Source organism: Cupressus sempervirens, chromosome 10 (assembly GCF_028749045.1).
Source record: "Cupressus sempervirens isolate cs-2001-9-10 chromosome 10, ASM2874904v1, whole genome shotgun sequence".
In the NCBI taxonomy this organism is placed as follows: Eukaryota; Viridiplantae; Streptophyta; class Pinopsida; order Cupressales; family Cupressaceae; genus Cupressus; species Cupressus sempervirens.
The window spans coordinates 506,728,408-506,750,104 of record NC_143127.1 but is presented as its reverse complement, the minus strand read 5'-3'; the positions used below and the strand labels follow the sequence as shown (position 1 = coordinate 506,750,104).

Sequence of the window (21,697 nt, the reverse complement as noted above, 5' to 3'; positions counted from 1 at the left end):
GAATTGACCAGTTACCCAGGGAGCAACATCATGGTGAATGGGTGCATACCTACAAAAAATGGGCAAGCGTAGGACCTTCGATGAGTAAATAAAGGTTTTCTTTGTACTTTTTATGTTTTTCTATGTTTTTCATGCATTTGGGGTCAGTCAAAGGTCAAATGGAGCCCATCTAAAGTTTTGAGGTTAGTTTAGAGCATCAAAACACCCCAACTACACCCAAAATGCATCCAACTACATAGTGGGCGCACTTGGCATGACCAAGTATGCACTAAGTAAAATTTTCATGAACAAGTGTGCACCAAGAGCACACTTGGCAAGACCACGTGTACCATGGGCACAGTTGGGGGCCCCAACTACGCCCTAGGATGCTCTGGGGCTCAAAAAAGGGTTCAGATGAGCTTAGATTGACCTAAAACTTGGGGCATACTAGAAAAACCCTAAGATGATGTTAGAAATAGAGTAGGAATTAGTAAAATATGGTCAAAGTTGTCAAAATTGGTCAAACTTAGGGTAGATGTAGGTCAAACCTAGTCAGATGCTGACAAAGAGCAATGCAAAGGGCCAAAAAGAGGGTACACATACTCGAAATGACTCAAAACTTGGACCACATGATTAAAACCCTAGGAGGAGTTCAAAAAATAGGTCAAATTAGGTCAAAATGGTAAAAAAAGGTCAAACCTAGCTCGGATGGAAGAAAAAATTGATGGATGGATAGGCAAAGGGTTAGAATGATGTGAATGAGCTCAAAATGACCTAAAATGTGGTAGACATGTTCAAAACCCTAAAAAGAGTTCAAAAAATATGTTAACTAAGTCAAAAATGCTTTAAAAAGTCAAAATTAGTCAAACTAGGTCAAACTAGGGTCGCATGTAGGTTAAACTTGATATAAATCCATACAAGGTTGACATAGGCTACAAGGTTATGCAGGAACATCTACCCCTATTGAGGATGAGAGGACATAGGCCTCAAAGCCTGATGCTACATCATTAGACAATTGGTAGTGAATGAGAGATCTTGGCAGGACTTGGCTTGTATCATATCACATTTATGCTAGAGCTGAGAGGGAACAGAGCCCTACTAATAGCACTAACCGAGAGATGGCATTCAGAGAATAGCTCTTTTCATTTGTCGATGGGGGAGGCAATTGTGACCTTGGAGGATCTATGGTGTAACCTTAGGATTTTTATTCATGAAGAGTTAGCTATGTACAACTTGGCTACTGGGCAATTGATATTACACTAGTTGTTCGGATGTGGAGATGTAGAGCTGGGTATTTGAGATTATGAGATTGGATGGGATCTATTGATGGCATGCCATGAGCGACTGATAGTTGTGATCTGTTGGGGTGTGGGTGGACTACTGATACTTGATAGGCATGGACATGGGTACCGTATTGGATGGGGTCAGGTGTTCAAGAGAATGGTCATGGATGAGACCATGTTTTCCTAGGGACCATACATGTTGGGGATGTTGTACTACTATCTACACCAGGTGGCATATAGAAGCGAACAAGCATTTAGCACTAAAGATAGACTGCTACAAATCTGGGCATATGAGAACATTATAGTATTCAAACCACTCATAGAGAGAGAGAGAGAGAGAGTTAGTGGAGGATATGCCTTATTCCTACAACTATAGAGGCATACTGGCATGAGAACGATTGGGGTACACTCAATTCTTTAGGCATCAGTTGGATACTATGACATAGTTTATCTGGAGACCATATAGAGATTTCCTAGGGTGAGAGGATGAAGAGATCCACCTACCATACTATAGATGGGAGTTTTATCTTATATGGCACACAGTGATTGGTCATATGGTGATAAAGATGCACCTACCAAAGTGGGTACACAAACAGTTTGGGGAGATACATGAGATGTTGATAGGTCTGGCATTGTTTGCATAATCTAGAGCTGAGATTTGGGAGTGGGGAGCACCTATCAAGACACAAGTGGCTTACATACAATTAGAGGAGTTGTAGCCTAGGGTGTGGGGAGCAGCAATAGATGTGGTGGACACAGATATGACAATGACATATAATAGGTGGTTTGGGCAACATCATTTGAGGCCATTGACAAATCCAGTAGTGTTGGTACCACGAACGAGATCATAGGAAAAGTAGAGTGAGGAGTATGATGAGAAGGATAAGGAGGGGATGGGGAGGAAGGAGATGAGGATGATGATGGGGAGGAGGGGGAGGATGGAGATGATGATGTTGAGGCAGGGGGATGATGATGTGGGGGATGATGATGAGGATGCAGATGTGGAGGATGATGATGAGGATGTAGATGTGGAGGATGATGATGATGAGGATGATGAGGGAGAGGATGAGGGAGATGAGGATGATGGAGATGATGATGAGGAAGGTGAGGATGATAGTGGGGGTGGAGATGGTGATGGGGATGATGTTGGGGGAGAGGATGGGGATGATTATTAGGAGGGTAGGGATGATGATGATGAGGGAGGTGATGAGGATGACATAGGTGTGGATGTGGCAGTGATGGACATCGAGGGGGATGTAGTGGATTACACTAGGGGGTTGCCAATTAGTGGATTACTAGTACAGGTAAGGCCTAGCCAATTAGATCTTATGGAGGTGATTAGAGGGCTCTACAGTCAATTAGATTGGGTTTTAGTGGAGAGGGATGTAGTGATAGTAGAGAGGGATCAAGCTATGATAGAGAGGGATGTAGCAGTGCACAGGGCAGAGAGGGCAGTGTAGGAGTCACGAGAGTTCATTAGCAACATTAGAGATCCAAACTTTTAAGAGATGGTTATGATGATGACCAGGGTACATGTAGAGAAATAATACTAAAGGGATCATTATGAGATGGTAGAGCCACTGAAACAGAGGGTAGAGAGCTTTCATGCATCGAGATCTCACTCATAGTGGACATAGAGGACATAGAGTAGTGTAGGGGTGATGGGACCGATGAGGCCACCATAGACAACATAGGGATCATCCTCAAGGCCAAATAGAGGTCACAAGGCTAGGGACAACATAGGGTGACATAGACATGCTCATGTATAGAGGGGCTTCTCAGTTTTTCTTTTGGTTTTTTGAGATGCTCTTTTATGGTTCACACCTATGGGCAATTAGTATTGATGTAAACCATGGCCATGTGCTTTGATACTTTTGTGAGACATTTATGAGATACAGCTATGTTATGATGACTATATGAGATGGATTATGCATAGGTTTTATATATTTTATATGGATGCATTTATGCTTTTCTATGTGGAATTTAGATAATGACATCATGTGTTGGTTTATAACATGTTATTCTTTGGAAATGACATCTTTATTTATTTTTTGCCACATGTTTTTCTCATGAATGAATGTCAATGAGATGTAAATGATATGGAATGAATGAAAATGAAATGTAAAATGATATGGAATGAATACAAGTGAAATTTGAAGTGATATAAATTCCATGTTTATGCATATATGTATTGCTTTGGGTTTTTTGGACTTTTGACATATGCAGGACAACAATGCTTTAGGCGTATCAGAGTATGAGACCAAGGTGGCAGATAAGGAGATGTGGAAGACAAAGGAAATGAGATGAAAAATAGTTAGTATGAGGTGAGGACTTTTTCTTTTACAAAGTGCACTATATGTTATTGGAGCTTTATTTTGATGTGGCAGAGGGAATGCAACACATCATGGCATAAAGGGCTAGAGGCTAATGCAAATCTTTTCTATAAACAAGCACGATGCAAATAGAAAATGGCCTTGTCCTTCCTGAGGCATATATATATGCCCCAGACTCTCAAAGGTACATTGTTTAACAGACATAAAAAGATGACCATGAACCATCCCAACCACTCTCATAGATTAGTTTATATCATCGAGTGGCATAGGAACATGATCGAAGAAAAACAAAGCAAAAATAAATTACTCACTAAAGAGCACAAGCCAACAACTATTCTTGTCCATTATTACTTGCTTTTTAGTGTTTTAGATTTGTAGATAGTGGTTGACAGGTTGATCATGTGATGGTCTATTTATTGATTTAATTGATAGGTTCATAGTGACACGTTGGATTGATTATTGGTTCACATTGCTTAGATAGTGTGATTGGCATGCAAGTGCAGTCCTTTAAGTTTCAATATGTGAAAGTGCAAGTGTTTAAGCAAAAGGGGTGATTATCCACAATGAGTATTTACAAGTTTTATTACAAATTTTTGGTGGCTTTTGTGATTTTTTAGGGTTTTTTAGGATATTTGATGTTTTTTATGTGACTCATTTCTTCAGGACATTTTACAACTTTTATTATTTACTCCAGGACATTTTATGATGTTTAGTGTTTATTTCAAGACATTATATGATTTTTAGTGTTTATTTTAGGACATTATATGATTTGTAGTTTTTTTTCATGACATTTTATGAATTTTTTTTCAATTTGTTTAGGACATTTTAGGATTTTTGATGATTTTTTCAGGATAATATTTGATTTTTTTAGTGATTTGTTTAGGAAATTTTATGATTTTTTAGGATCATATTTGTTATTTTTTTAGTGATTTGTTCAGGACATTTTATGATTTTAAGGAATTTTTAGGATCGTAAGGGGTTGCAAGAGTTAGCTCCAATTTGATAAGTGATACGTTTAATGGATAATATGTGTTTAGGGAGATGCCCCCAGTTTAAGTTCAAACTCATGCATTGTGTAGGAAAATTCCCCTAGAAAAGACATAGACTATGTACAAAGGCCAAAAACAGAGTATGTACAAACTGGTGGTGTTTGGGTAAGATAGCAATGGACATTAACGAGATTATGGGCCATGATAAGGGATTAGGGATGACTTGCAATATGAAGGATATGATCAAGGAATGACAAAAAGGGTAAAACTAGATGGAATCTTGATAGATGGAGGAGCAACAATTGATTACACATAGTGCTTGTTTGCCAAGTTTTCACCATGGTACTTGCCCAAAGTGCCTATCTACTAGGTTTTCACTTTCGGACAAAAATTTTCTCTCAACTCAAATTTTCATGCCAAGACGCCTAATTGCCAAGTTTTCATCAACGCATCCATTTTTTCATCACTTTTTTTTGTTTCTTTTTTCATGACTTTTTTCTTTTTTATATATATTTTTTCAAAACTTTTAGACAAAATCAAGTATAGTACTTGTGGAGATGCATTTTATTGATGGACACAGGAAATGGTTCACCCTTTGGAGTTGCAAGCTGATATACTCCAGATCCAAATGCAGCAATAACTACATAGGGTCCTTCCCAATTTGGTTCAAATTTGCTTAGTTTTTTCTCTATGTTGTTGAGTCTTGTCATTTAGGACTAGATCACCGATCTCAAAATGATGACCTCAAAATTTCTTATTATAACTTTGTTTGAGTCAATTTTGGTAAGCTTGCAAATAGGTCAAGATGGCTCACCTCCACTCATCAAACATCTTGAGTTCATGTAGTCTAGATATTTTATAATGTTCATCATCAACCACATCTTGTAGGGATACTCTCACTGATGGAATTGCAACTTCAATGGGAAGTATTACCTCAGTTCCATAGACAAGAGAGTATGGTGTTGCACCAATGGGAGTAGACACACTTGTTCTATAGGCCCAAAGAGATGGATTTAGTTGTAAGTGCCAGTCTCGACCAGAATCATTGATAGTGTTTTGGAGAATCTTGACAATGGTCTCATTAGATGCTTTTGCTTGGCCATTGCCTTGTGGATGGAAAATACTAAATATCTATGGTAGATGTTGTATTCCTTGCAAATCTTATCCACATCCTTATTCTGAAAGGAACTACCATGATTAGTAATAATAGCCAAGGGAATTCCATACCAACATATGATATAGTTCAAAATAAACCTTGAAATTTGCTTTCTAGTTGTGAACATTAGAGGGATAGCTTCTACCCACTTGGTAAAATATTATCTTGTTGTGATGATGAAATTATGCCTGTCAGAGGAAGGAGGAGAAATAGTTCCAAAAATATCAAATGCCCACTGTGAGAAGGGCCATGGAGATATGACTAGTTGCAGTTCTTGTGCTAGTGTGTGGATCAAATTACTATGTATCTAGCACTTATAACATGTTTTGGAAAAATCATGAGCATCTTGTTCCATGGTGGGCCAATAATACCCTGCTCTAACAAGTTTCTTGCCTAGACTCAAACCATTGAAATGACCTCCACATATACCTTCGTGAACCTCATGTAAGGAAATTTTGGCTTCTTGCGAGTCAAGGCATCTAAGAAGGGTTTGGTCAAAGGATCTCTTGTAAAGGGTGTCACTAATGATAACATATCTAGTGGCTTGGTAGATAAAGGCTTGACATTCATTCTTGGATAATTTGGGGGTAGGATTTGGGCATGTAGCTAATCATAAATGTCTTGATACCAGGGGAAATTGGGACCAACAAATTCACACACAAACTTAGATTGAGAGAGTTCAAATGTTGGGATCAAAAGTTTCTCGATAATGAACTGACAAAACTCCACATTTTGAGGCATATCAATCATAAAAGTGATGGTAGCCATAGTGTAATCTTGCTTATTGTGTATTCTTGGTAGCTAACGAAAAGAGATAGTGACAAATTTAGATTTAAGAAAGTCTACCATCTACTTGTAAGGCATTAACTTATCATCTTTCATTTCATAGTCATCATTTACTTGGTGGATGACTAATTGGGAATCATTGAAGACTTTTAAATTATGTATGTTCCATTGGATAGCTAGCTTCAGGCCTGTGACCACTGCCTCATATTCTACTACATTATTTGTACAATTGAATGCTATTCGATATGACTTTGGGATGATGTCTCCTTGTGGAGTGATAAACATAATGCCAACTCCTAAACCATTTCTTGTATGTGATCTATCAAAGTAGAGCTTCCATTCATTAGCTATTTCCATGTTAAATATGGCTTCATCTGGAAATTTTATCAACATGGGATGATCATCTATCATAGGTACTTCTACTAGTTGATTTGCTATCACTTGCCCTTTGATTGTCTTTCTGTCTACATATTCAATGTTGAATTTACTAAGGATCATAGCCCATTTGGATAGGCACCTTGTGAGAGTGGCTTTGATTAGGAGATACTTTAGTGAGTCAATCTTAGAGACAAGCATTATTTTTTGATGGAGCATATAATGCCTCAACTTTTGGATTGCAAAGATGACAGCAAGGCAAGCTCATTCAATGAGTAAATAATTTAGTTTATACCCCACAAGTGTTATGATGATGTAAAAAATTTCTAACTCTCTCCCTTGTTCATCATTTTGTGCTAGGAGAGCTCCTAATACTATTTCTATAGCAAATATATAAAATGAATGGTTTTCCTAGAATAGGAGCCATTAAAATTGGTGGATGCAAAAATAGTCTTTGAGTTATTGAAAAGGCTCATCACACTAGTTGTTCCATTGAAAAGATACTCCTTTACATAATAGGTGTTGAAAGGAGTGGCACTTGTCTACTAGTTGTATAATAAACCTATGGATAGACTGTAATCTCCCTTGTAGACTTCTTAATGTCCTCAGCTTTTGTGGAGGAGGCATTTCAAGTATTGCTTTTACTTTTTGAGGATCCACTTCGATGCCTCATTGAGAAAGAATATACCCTAGGAGCTTTCCAGAAACAACTCTAAATACACACTTTTTTGGATTTAGATGGAGCTTATAGCTTTCCATTCTGTTGGATGTTTGATCTAGGATGCCCAAATGATCATTTCTTCTAGGGGATTTGCAAAGTAAGTCATCTACATAGTCTTCCATGAGGATGTGCATGAAATCATGAAAGATGGTAGTCATTTCTCTTTGTTATGTTGCCCCAACATTTTTAAGGCCAAAGGGCATGACATTCTAGTAGTATGTTCCCCAAGGGCATGTGAAAGCTATTTTGTGCTGATCCTTAGGAGCTATTCTTATATGATTGTAATCGGAGAATCCATCCATTAGTGATAGCTTCTCATATCTAGCTATCATGTGTATGATGATGTCCATATTTGGTAATGGGAAATCATCTTTAGGACATGCCTTATTAAGATCATAGAAGTCAGTTCATATCTGGATGCCCCCAGAGTGTTTGCTTACTGGTACTAGATTGGATATCCACTCTACATAGTCAATGGGTCTTATGAAGCTTGCATCCAATAATTTCTTCAATTTAGCTTTGATAATGAGAGCAACTTGTGGATGCATCTTTCTGAACTTTTGTTTTATTGGTTTTACTCTTGGTTTTAATGAAAAGTGATGGAAGACTAGCTTAGGATCTAATCCAAGCATGTATGCATAAGACTAGGTGAAGTTAATATGTCTTTCTAGAAAGAATCTGACAAACTCATCTCTTTCCTCTGGTGATAATGAGGCTGCAAAATGTATGATCTTGGGGTTGTCAGGTGTTCCTAGATTTATCTCTTCTATCATTTCCATAAGTAATGTTGATCTTTCCTTCAATAGGGGTATGTCCAATCTTCCATCCTTGGGAACCTTAGAGAGGTTTTCACCTTTGGATATGTCCTTTATTTTTACTTTTTCATGGTCTAATGATGTCTTTTGATTTTCACCAACAAACCTGCTTTTTTCTTTTTTTGCTATTTTTCCAATTTTGTGATTGGAAGATGGAGTTGACTCCTCAAAGTATTCCATGATGTTTAGGTTGATGGAATATCTTGACTTGTGATCTCCTCATGGTAAGTCTTCATGGAGCTCAAAGAATTCTCCAATGGCATCGTCATTTTCAAACTAGTCAAATGTTGGTGGTCATTGTTGGTCCCAATCAATAAGTTTGGGGTAGACTAGGGAAATTACATCATTGGTGTTGAATAAACTTTGGTCAAAGGCAAGGATTCAAGTATCATTATCAAAGATGTTATAAGCACCATGTATGGGATTGTTGTTGTAGAGGTACCTATTGAGGTTGTCCTTGTGTATGTTGTTATTGTAACAAGTGTTGTTGATAGGTGATTTGTTGCTCAAGGCGTCTTTGGTATTCCAACTGTTATTTTAGTTGCTCTTGTTGTTTAGCAAACATGGCTTGTTGTTGTTGGAATTTTTTCTGGTACATTGTGTGTAAATCAAGTCGATTGACATTGGGTTGCACATTAGGGATGTTGGATCTTGCACCACTTGAGGTTGTTATTGTGGTTGATGTTGTTGTTGATACGTTGAATGTGTGTTAAGTGGATTTTGACTTGGTTGTGTACTAGAAACATTAAGTCCTTGTACCACTGTAGGTTGTTGTTGTCTTGGAAGTTGGTTATGCCCATGAGAGTTGAACATCATGTTTGGGTTGTTGTTTTAATACCTTTGTGTGTTAGATGTTTCTCCTTGGGACATCATATTGATTTGGTAGTGAGATGTGCTCCTTTTGGGAATGGGTGAATATCAATAAGGCTCTTTCTTTGTATTTTAATAGGGGTTGTTGTGATTGATGTCTCACATGGTATACTCATGGGAGGCTCCATAACATTTGATGTCATAACATTTGGAAAAGTTAGGAGCAAGGGTGCATTTTGTTGACTTTCCTCCAAAGGACGTATGTTTGGGATCCTTATAGTGCAAGTCCCTTTAGGCATGTCTTGTTGTTGCATTATGTGATTGAGATCAAGTCTTAACATCCTTTTGGGATATGTAGGAAAATTCTCATTGTCATTTATTGATGGAGGTTCTCCAAACAAGGGATTGATGTTGATGTGTTCAAATGTACTTTGGAGGATTTCAATGGTTGATTATTCATGGGATCTTATAGGTGTCATCATTGTGTTTGAAAACTCTACAAGTTTTTTTCCCTTATCAAAGTCCAAATTAATCGTGGGTTGTATGTTTTCAAATGTTGGGTTGTTTTGATGTTTGGACTTAGGTCCCTTTAAGTGTGGACTAAATTTGACAATTGCTTGGGCTGCAAAAAGTTTGAAGTTTTTGCAAAAAGTCTTGTCATGGCAAGCCCTAGCCATTTCTTCACCATTGATGCCATAATTTGTGTCGAAATCATCACTTAGGTGTAAAGTACCTTGTATGTTTAGAGGATTGAAGGTACTTGAGTTAGGTTTACTAAATTCAAATGGGTGAGTTTCTTCATTGTCGAGAGTTGTAAGTACACTTCCACATCTGGGCAGTATAGGTATGAATATGGGTTCAAAATTAGGACTCTATTGAACCATTCCATGTGTAGGGGAAGTTATTGAAGAGAATCTCATAGTAGGTGTGTTTTTTAGGGTTGGTTGTGTCATTCCTTGATGGTTTTGATCTTGTGGATACATGTTTAAGGGGTCCACAAATAAGGGTTGTGATGCTTCAATTTGGTCTTCGTCAAATGTTTGTTGGGGTTTCCTATTCTTCTTTTTCCTTGGATTAGTTTTTGCTTGTACTTTGGGTTGTATTTGTACCTAATAAAATAAGGGTTGATAAAGTGTTTTAGGTCTCTAAGCTAATTTTGTCCTTGTAAGTGTTGACATGATACCTAAGGATGCAGATGCAATGGAGAAACCCCTAAATGGACACTTTGCCTCCAAAGTGTGCACCTAAACTACCAATTTTGCTCATATAGTACCAAGTGCACCCTTGGTGCACTTGGGAACCTGAAGGTAAGTAGTTGGTAAGAAGAAGGTATACAATTGGTAAAAAGAGGTGTTAGGATGACCAATATGTAGAATGTGAATGATTTGAGTGTTTTGGGTGTTTTCTAGGGTTTAGGAGTGCAATGCAAGGTATGAAAGTGCATATTAGGGTTCTAGAACCTAAAATGAAATCCCTAATTACCAAGTGCACTATGAAACTACCAACTGTGCACTGAAACTACCAACTACACACCTAAAGTGTGCAGTTGGTAAAACAAGGGTGCAATTGGTAAAATAGGGCAAAACTTGGAAATTTGGAAGTGCGTATGCATGATATGAGTATTTTTTGGATTTTTAAGTGTTTCAAGATGTTATGAAACCTAATAAAATGCCAAATGAACTAGGTTTTTGATATGCAAGATGCAAATATCCTAGGGAAATGATGCAAATGCAAATTGGAATGACGTTTTGGATTTTGACTAAAGGGGATGAAAATGACTCTATGAAGATTAGGGTTAAACTTTGGACTTGATGATGATGTTAGAGGTTGATATATGCAAGTAGTATTATGTAAAGGATGGTATATTAAGGTTGATAATGATGTTTAGAACATGCAACATGAGGGTATGAACTCAAGAAGACAACTTGATTGATGGACAAGTTGATAGAGTTTAATATCAAAAATGATGCTAGGGTTTTGAACAATGCAAGATGAAGGGGATATGTCACTGGGGTAGGTCAGAATGATATTTAGGGATACTAGAAATATGATAATGCAAGGAAAATGGTGGATGCAAGGTTTTGAACTTAGGATCAAATCTTTGGAAAGTATTTTGTTCAACAGTTTAACTATGAAGATGGACTTTGGATCTTGACCAAAAAGAGATTAAAGATGAAAAGATCAAGTTGATCAAAATGACAAGGTCAAATCCATCAAGACATAGATAGAGTTTGACCAAAGAAAAATGATAAAAAATGATAAAAGGACCAATCAAGATCCATCATCCTTCAACGCTTGGAGACACTCTAGGACACATACTTTGTTTGTATTTTTTGACTAATTTCAAAGGTTTTGGGTTCAAAATGATGTTTAGGGTGATCCAAATTATGGTTATGTGGATCAAATATGTAATATGAAAAGCTCCTAAGATGCAAAATGAAGTTTGGGGTGCGAGATGAAGTTTTGGGTGATATGCAGAATGAGGACCTATAAAGGCTTGTAAATAAAGTTTTAGGGTGCCAGAATGGAGTTTGGAGGCCCAAAATGGTTTTGTTGGTCACTAAGTGCACTTTGACAATACCAAGTACACTTCAACAACACCAACTATGCCTATGGTGCACTTGGGGCCAATTTGAGCATAGTTAGTAGTTTTATGCTATAGTTGGGAGACTGGGTTGAATGTTTGGTAATTTTAAGTCGGGTGATTGCTAAATTTCTATACTCGAGAGCTAGGTTGTTGGGGATGATGTTATGATAAGATTGAAGATGCAAAGTGTGTTGACAATTGGCTAATGGAGATATGTGATTTTTTTCATTTATGGCAGCACATGATGTACATGCTTATAGGAAACCTCCAAAATAAAGATACTTAGCTTTTGGTAATCAGAAAATTGTCTAAGTATGAATTTGGTATACAAAAATTTATTGTTTTGATTATAACTTGTTGCTAATGTCATATTATGACTATTGAAGTTAGATGGAGATAGTATACATGTTGATGATGGCATGTATAACCACAGAAGCTAGTATGGACTGTATGGAACAAAGATATTCGTGTTTTAATGAAATAGGATAGTAGAATTGAAGGAAAGGATCATTTTGTTTACAAAATAATTACTTGTCCAATTAGGGCCGACATCCTAGATTTTTACTCTAACTTGGAAAAGTATATTGTGGTCTTAGTTGACCTCGCAACAATTTGTGTAAAGGCATGGTATATATGCTAAGGACATCTTGTGATAAGGAAGAGGAAGTGTTATCATGTAATTGTTGTGTTGAGCAATTGTATGCAAACTTTTGTGAAAGTGATATATGTGAAGTTTGTGAAGTTATTTCAAGATCTGAGATCGAACTAAGAAAGTATCTATATTCTAGAAGTTTGATTACTTGTTTGGGCTATGAGCTCTTCTTGTAATTGGAAGTACATGTTTGGGCAGTGGGCTCATTGTGCATCTACTATACCACAAATCCTAATAGGGTTGGAATCTCCTACAGGGATTCAAATTCTCCTAATAGGGACTCCTTATACTAAATTTTCTCGTTGACTCCTAATAGGGTCCATCCTCTAACAAGAAACTTATATATTTGTATATTATCTAGTAGGTATATCCCCACCGGGGTTTTCACTTGGCCAGGGTTTCCCTAGTTAACAAAATATGGTGTTATGAGTTATCTTTGTGCATGGTTACTATTACTATTCAACATTACTTTATTACTTTTTTATGTATGGTTTAAAGTGAGAAATAATTATCTAGTTGATGAATAAAGTTTGTAGATTACTAATTCACACCCCCCCCCCCCCCTCCCCCCCCTAGTCCACCAAGATAACTTGGGGGTGGGGGAGGGGAATCAATTATTCGACAATTAAAACATTCATCTTCTTTAAACAAACTTAACCATTCAACCAAAGTAAACAAAAACCATAATAAGATGCACATAGACAATTACACAAGATATGTTAACTAGGAAAACCCTTGATAAGAGGGAAAACCCTGTTAGGAATGATGCCTACAAAATGATGTACTAATATAACTATTCCTTGTTAGAGGATGGACCCTGTTAGGATTCTATTACAACATTTAGTACATAGAGTCCTTTTTAGGAGACTTTGAATCCCTATTAGGAGATTCCAACCCTGTTAGGAGTTATGTCAACCCTGTTAAGAGTTGTGGTACAATGTATGCAAGATGAGCCCACTGCCCAAACATGTAATTTCATCTGCAAGAAGAGCTCATTGCTCAAACACATAGTTTACTATTATTTTCTTCTTTCTTTTATTCTTTCAACCAAACTAATCACTATCAGACCTTGTAGACCAGGTCACAAACCTCAGTTCAAAATATCAAATCTCAGATCACTCAGCAATACCTCAGCAACAAAGTTGCCTTCACTTCTGCATTGCTCTACTCAACTTCACATTCCACTCTTGTTGTTGCTTATCATTAACCATTAAAACCATACCATGATAAAGGAAAATGTCCTTCCTTTATAGCGAGTCCTCAAAATAATTCCCTGAGTTAGTTGTTAGACCTTCTCAATTAATTATTATAGGACCACATTAACAACACATTACACTTAGTGATAACATTAATATTTCTCCTTGCAACTTGAATATATTTTCATACACGCAATATTATGATGAGAGAACTTAGCCACATCATCACCAACATGTCTTCTTCATGTCCTCAACCTTGATCCTTAGAATATCACTCTGCTAAGAGATATAACAAATTTACAAGAATGTGCCTCTATAAATTCCATCTCAGAATAGACATCACCAAAACTTACATAACTTCTTCTAGACTTATCATTTCTTCTTCCAACATTAACTACATAAACTAGATACTCAGAAGTATCTCCCATAACCTTGGATAGTTATAATACTCATCTAGTCATCCATACCAACTTGATCTTTCTGATGTTCTTCTGTCAAATACAATAGAAAACTACTATGTTGACATCAATGATAAACTGAGTCATGAATGTAACATATCATCATAGTAACATATTTACAATACTCCCCCATAGCAATATCATTAGCATTCATGTTTTCAACACTCTCAATAATCCCTATTTCTAACAATTGGTATCAAAGCCCAATCACCCAAAAGAGGCTTAACTGCTTGAGTAAGATCCCTATGAATATGGAATAGCTGATGAAGAACCTTGAAGATGAACTTAAACAAATTGATCTCCTTACTGAAGAGAGAGATAAGTTGAAGGATAGATATGAAGACTCCAAAGTATACATTGTAATATTGAAGTAAAAGATTGAACATCTCAAATCCAAGCTTGAATCTACTGAATCTAGAACTAGTGATGATGATTATTTGAAGTTGAAGATAGAGTACAAGATCTTGAAGACATGAGTTGAAGATTATGAATCTGAAGTTGACTTTTAGAAATGATCCTAGGAAAGTTGAATCTGATTTGAAGACTGAGAATGTAGATCTTAGAGCAAGTCTGGCAAAGAAGACATCTAAATTTGAAACATTGAAAGAAGATCAGGAACTTCATAAATACAATACTATTGTGAAAGGTGAATTAACTTAATGCAAGCAGTAGCTTGAGAAGCTTTATTCTAGGAGAGAAAAGCTTGATGATTCAATGTCAATACAAAGACCTACTTATGATAAGACTAGTCTTGATTATCTATTCAACATGTCTACAAAGAAACCTAAGATTAGATTAGATCTTAAAGAAAAAGATCAAATCTAATGATAAGATTGAATCTAGTTAATCTTCTGATAAACCTAAAGAAGTTGGACAAGACAAGGAAGTTGAAATTTTAGATGAACCAAAGCAAGTATAATCTCCTAAGGAAACTAGGTATGAATTTAGAGGTAAGTGTTTTTCATGTAATGAAATAGGTCATATGAAAAGAGATTGTACAAATAAGTCATTTAATCATGTTAAGGAATTTTATTGTCATAATTATCATGGTATGGGTCATAAAGCAATTGATTGTAGGAAATCTAAGATAACAATGATAGAAGAAATAGTATAATGTCTAGAAATACTAAACGCTACATTAAGAAGAAGATCTAATGAAAGGACATCAAGAAAAGGAAGACCTTATGAAGATAGAAGACAGATCATGTATTATAAGTGTAACAACTTTGGACACATAGCTCAAAACTGGCATGCACCTAATGATCAGCAAAATCCTAGAAGCAGACCACCAATATGTTAGTTATGCAACAACTTCATAAATACAACAAAGTATTGCAACATGGAAAAAAACTTTGGAGATAGAAGGAACAATGGAAGAAACTTTAGAAATAGAAGGAATCATAGAAGAAACATCAAAAATGACAGAAGGAACCATGAGAGCAACTCCAAAACTAACAAAGACAATGAGAAAAAAAGGAATGTAATCAATGAACTTCAAGAAGAACTCAATGAGGCATTTGTAAAAGGATTGGACATCTCAAAAGATAAATTAGATGATGGTAAGACAAGAAGATTGAAGTTAGTTATTGAGTTTGATTCAATTAAGTTGAATTAAGCTTGTTCACAACACCAAAATTTGAAAACTTCATTTAGAGATCAAATTAGAGGTTGCAAAGTTGGGAAAAGGTGTATCAGAATAATTTTAGATGGTACCTAAGCTCACTTGTAATTTGGAGCTTATCTAAACAAGTTACAAAGGAATTAAGAGTTATTGTTATTACAAAAAAAGTTAATTCTGTAGCAGAAGATGAAAACTATGTTTTTGCATAGAATTTCATGAAGCGAAGTCTTGTGGAGCATTGTCATGATGAAAGGAGGCTATAGTAAACCTCAGGTGGCATCTGAAGATCAGATAGATGATCTTGAGCAATTATTTGATTATAGAATGTAATTGATAACTTTTTCATGTTTGTAAAGTATGCAATTAATGCAAGTTCATGTTGATGGAATAAATGGAGTATAGATTTGATTTTCACTTCATTGTGAATACATTCGAAGTAGAAAGCACTCAAAAGTGACTTGTTAAGGCAATTTTGAAGCAAACCCTATTTTTGGAAAGAGGTATTTTATCAATTTTTTTGCAAATTTATTCGATAAAAGTTCATATTTGTTAGAAGCATGGATATGTCAATAGTGCACAATGTTGAGAATAAGAATAGACCTAAGTTGAAGGTTGTTTCTATGAAACCTATGGAAGGAAACCCTAACTCAGCATTATCCATTACTCTGAACAATGCAGTATATCTAGAAGATATAGGAAGTTATCTTAACAATAAGTTTGAATCTATTGGGAGTGAATATATAAACAAGGATATGGAATTGGTTTTCAATCATGACATGACTGTAAAACTTGGATTTGAACATTTGAAGGAATTAGACCTATTCAAATATCATTTCTACAGAGAATTGGACACAAATGAGTGGACACAAATCATGTTAAGAAGAATACATGATGGGAAATTATGGATGCAAGATAGTGTAGTTGATATTTCTACCGACCCTATTTGTGAGGTAACTGGTCTTAGTAAGCAAGGAAGTGTACCTATAGGTGAGAAAATGGTCAAGAAAAAAGTTGAAAGTTATACCAAAGCAGTGTACAATGGAAAGGCCATGGTGATCAGTACCATTAAACAAGATGATGTAAGATTCCTAAGTAGAATTATTGCCTACTCTGTATGTGCAAGCTCAAAGATTGATGAATTGTTAGCTAGATTCATCTATGTAGCATATAAGATATGTATTGAGAAGGAACAAGTAAACCTCAGTGAAATTTTGAGTTTGCAACTACTTGAGAACCTTGAAAAGATCAAGAGGACTAAGAATAGTGTGTTTAGATTTTAGTCACTGATCAATCACATATTCTTCCTGTGCTTAAAAGATTTCCATACTTATTAGTCACAAAGACAATGAGCAGTGATAGATGTATAATGGAGAAGATCACAAAAGTATGTAGAAGACATCCTGTAGATAAGATATTGGATAATGGAAACCTGATAATGAAGATATTTTAGAATGAAATGAGATAGAAATTCAGAATTGTACCTGCAATTGTAGATAGATTTAAAAATGACATTTGTGTTATGGTTGATATAGATTTTACTTATATTCAAGTATTACAACCTCAGGAAACATTTCTTGATCCCTTAGGTTATGAATTGAATGATGCTATAGAAGTTAGATACATTGATTTGTTGTTGAAATTAGAGAAGGATAAAGTAGAATACAGTTTTGGAACATATGATAAGATTACCCAGTCAACTCATTAGGCATCCTTGGAGAAGGCATCACACAAGAAGATATAAACTATTATGAAGAAAGCTTTATCAAAGGCCAGTATGACTAAGATTGAGTTTAAGGTAGTCAAGCAAACCGTGAAACAAGGCATACTAAATATACAACCCTTGTTAGTATCTGTTGTAGAGACATCTTTGGAATAGAGCATTCCATATGCAGCAATGTCAGATGTACAACCAAGTGAGATAAAGAGAAATTCTAAGGGATTAGTGGAAGCAGTGACCACAAAGACTAAAAGGGTCAAGCAACAAGCCACTAGGCTAGGCAAAAGACAAAAGACATTGTTGACAATTTTTGAGTCCAACGATGAAGAACAAGAACAAGAACAAGAAGTCAAGCAAGTAGAGAAAGTGACAATGTCTAAGCAATCAACAGGAAGCTCAGTAACCTTGGAAGCCGAAGATAGAAAAGATAAACTCAGTTATTTCCATTGAGGGAAACTTTGTTTAGATGAAAAAATTCTATGATTTGTATAACAATTTTGAGAAAGATCATATTGATATCTCTACTATGAGATACATAATAGAAAATAAATTGAAATTAAAGGATATTGAGAGCATAGTAAACCAAAAGTTCTATGATATACTTATTGAGAAGAAGGCCCCAACAAGAGAAGTAGATTTAGAACTTTGGAAGTCTATGCTAAGAACTATTTGCAAGACTCGTGATGAAGAAGAGATTAATAGTTTATTGAGTAATCTTGCACCTTATCTAAGAAATAAAGTGAGACCATTTTTGTTTATGGTGGGTGAGAATTTTTTTGTAAGAAGTGGGAATATAGAAGCAATAAGTCAAATGTTGATAGAATCTAAGGTAGCATCTCCACTAGCACCTAGAATCTCAAAAGTGTCAGTGAGCAGTGACACTATGTAGATAGATCAGACCAATGTTACCATTAATACTGATGACACTAATCTATTTGAAGGTTCTAAACTTAATGAACCTATTACTGAGAATATTAAAGACAAACTGGGGGAAATTGAAGAAGATAAAAGATTATTAGAGGAAGAGAGAAAGAAAGTAGAAGAGGCCAAGCAAAAATTGCTTGAGGATGAAAAGAAAAGAAAGGAAGAGGAGGAAGAGAAAAAAGTGGAAAAAGTAAAGAGAAAGAAAATAGAAGAAGATGTGAAGAAGAGATTGGAAGAGGAAGAAAATATGGAAAAAGAAAGGAAGAGGAGGAGAAAAGAAAGAAGAAGAAGAGAGAAGGATCATAGAGGTAGCCAAGAAGCAAAGGGAGGATGACACTAAACCTTCTAGTTCATCTACTCTACTTTCACTTGCCAGTCTAGCAACTGATGATGATGATCAAATTGACTTGATCTCATCCCTATAAAAACTCATTCAGAAGAATAGAATAGTGAAGAGCCTACAAAAAACCTTAATGGAGGTTACTAACATACTACATAGTACTATGGCAATGCAGTACATAGAGGCAGATCTAGAATAGAGGGCACAAACAGTACTAAAGTCATTTAATGAAGAATTTACTAATTTGTTGAGTGTTGTAGAAGCAAAGGTACAAATTTCACATGATGCTAACCTATTTAGCACCATTTGTCAAAATATTAAGAATGATTTGATAAGTCTTGATACTTGTATCAAGGAACTTCAAAAGTGTCAACAGGATGGAAAGATATTGTACATTAAGTGTACCCTATTTTATAAACTAACTAAGGACATTGATGATCAAATTGGAGGTAAGATGAGTGAGCTAGAGGCTCTATCTAGCCAGATACAACATCCATCCCTTAAAGTTGATGATTTTGAAGGACAAGTGGCCAGTATTCACAATGATATTAGGAAACTAGAACTTTGGAAAGAACAGATTTTGAAGAGATTATTGGATTTCAAAGAGTCTATTGCTTTGAATGTATCCTTTGTTGAGAAATAGTTGGAGGAATGTGTCAAGGCCGAGGACACTTATTCTAACTTTTTGTACTCAGACTTGAATGCAGTTGAGATTGCATCGTATACCTTATGTGCAATTCTTACCTTTTCTGAATCTACCAAAGAGACATGGACTAAAGGTATGAATAATCTTAAGGAAAATTTTGATGATTGCATGAAGATTCTAGTAGCATAAGGCAAAAGGACAACATTTTTGACAACAGATGGATAGTTTTTGGACAAATTTTGACATTTTGTGTAATGCCTACCCCTACTTGACTTTTCTGATTGTATTGTCAAATTCTTTTAGATCATTTTTTTAATTTTTTTTTATGTTTAGCGATGTTGGGTTACAGGAATTGATTAATTATATTTCATATTCAGTTAATATATGTGGTGAGTTACTTTAGTATTAGTTATTTCAGTTATTTCATGATTGTTTCGATGACGATATATATGTTCATTTAAGTGACTTTCAATTATTTAATGATTTTAGGTAGACAAATGTTTTTTTTATGTGGTTTCTATGGATATTTACCCCATACTTGCATGTGTATGGTGTGCGTGTATGTTTTCTTTATGTTTGACATTTTTGGTGTGGTTGAGGAAGGGAGTCGTAGTCGCCCACTAGTCGGGATCTACATGATGCACCACTTCCTAGCATTACCTATTTAGTGTAGAATATTGTGTTTGTACATGTGTGGATTTTATGTAGATTGCAGGTACCATTTATTGACTTCCCTGAATTGCTAGGATGAGCATACACTATCGTAGTATTTCAATGATATAAGTGGGGAGATCCAAATCCTAAACACTAAGCCAATTGTCATAGAAAATTATCTAAGTTAGTTTTACCTTTCCAAATTCGTCAAGTGATGTGAATTTGTGATTTTAACCCTGGAATTGATATTGTCCTTTATCTTCAATTGAGTTGTCATTTTTGGTTTTGTTGGTCTGTGATGTATTTTTGTTTTAATTAAATCAAATTAAAAGATACTTTAATGATTTAATTTAAAGAAAAATTAATTAAATAAAAGAATTAAATTTAAAAGATTTAATTAAATTTCTAATTTTGATGTATTTATATTTATTCAATTTAATTTTAATAGTAAACTTTAAATAATATTATTAGTTTAGTAATAAATATTATTTGGTTAAAAAGAAAATATTAAGATATGTGAATATTTGATTAATGAAAAACTAATTAAATTTATGCTTTAAATAAAAATTCTAAAATTTGAAATCTAAATTTAGAGGTCTAAAATTACAAGTCTAGATTTAGAGGTCTTAAAGTAGAAGTCTAAATTTAGAGGTCTAAAATTAGAAGTCTAAATTTAGAGGTCTAAATTTAAAAAATTGGTTAAAGAGAAATTAGAATATGATGTTATTGGACGAAGACAGAGTTGCGATGGAAGGAGGAATGACGATAGCATTCCTGGTCTAGGTTTCAGCCTGGAAGCCCTTGCCAGCCTGCGCCCTGTTTCGTGGCATCTTCGCAGTGCATGAGGGGTTTTGTGGGCTGTGGGGCCTCTGTTGCGGGTCACTGTTGTTTTGGAGACTGGCTTGGTTTGATTCGGGCTCGTGGGTATCTTGCTTACCTGCCTGGTTGTAGGTTTTAAGCCAAGGATGCACTTTGGAGGGAGATCTGAGGCACACGGTGTGTGTGGGGACTTTGCCCTATCTTCCTCTTCCTTTTTGTTGCACCCTAGTTCATTGGTGAATGGGGGACCGAGGGTTAGCATCTTCACAGATTTCGATTGACGATATGGTGATGGGTGAGCCATCCTCTTTGATGCATGAAAATAATAAGGTTCTAAATGGTGAACTCGAGGCAGAGGATGGTGTTTCCTCTCCCAAAGGGATGCTACGATTAAAGAAAGTTAACGGATGCTCGCAGCGTACTAAAGATCGACATGTTCTAGTTATTCAACCAAAACAAGTATCAGAGGATGTTGAATATTGGAGTAATCATGCCCTTATTTGTAAATTTTTGGGCCTTCTAATCTCTTTTCCTGTGCTGGATTCTTAGGCTCATCGAGTGTGGAACCCGAAAGGAGATATGGAGATCTTGCTAGTAGCAAATAACTATTTTATGATTATCTTCTCAAGCATGACGGATAGGAATAAAGCTTTCAAAGGGAGCCATATTTCTTTAATCAGGTGGGGCTTTTCATTAAACCCTGGCATATGGGATTCAACTCAGCTGAGGAGATCCCTTCACAAGTTTCGGTGTGGGTTCGCTTGCCGTGGCTTCCGTTGTAATTCTGGCGTGAGGATATTCTTCACTCAATTTCTTTGTGGCTTGGAAAACCTATG

General features: G+C 35.7%; 1 pseudogene; it reads right to left on the bottom strand.

Annotated features, from left to right (window-relative positions):
- LOC149534887 (vacuolar-processing enzyme-like) overlaps positions 1-21,165 on the bottom strand; it is a 67,756-nt pseudogene extending 46,591 nt beyond the window's left edge.
- Between the last annotated feature and the right edge of the window lie 532 nt (positions 21,166-21,697).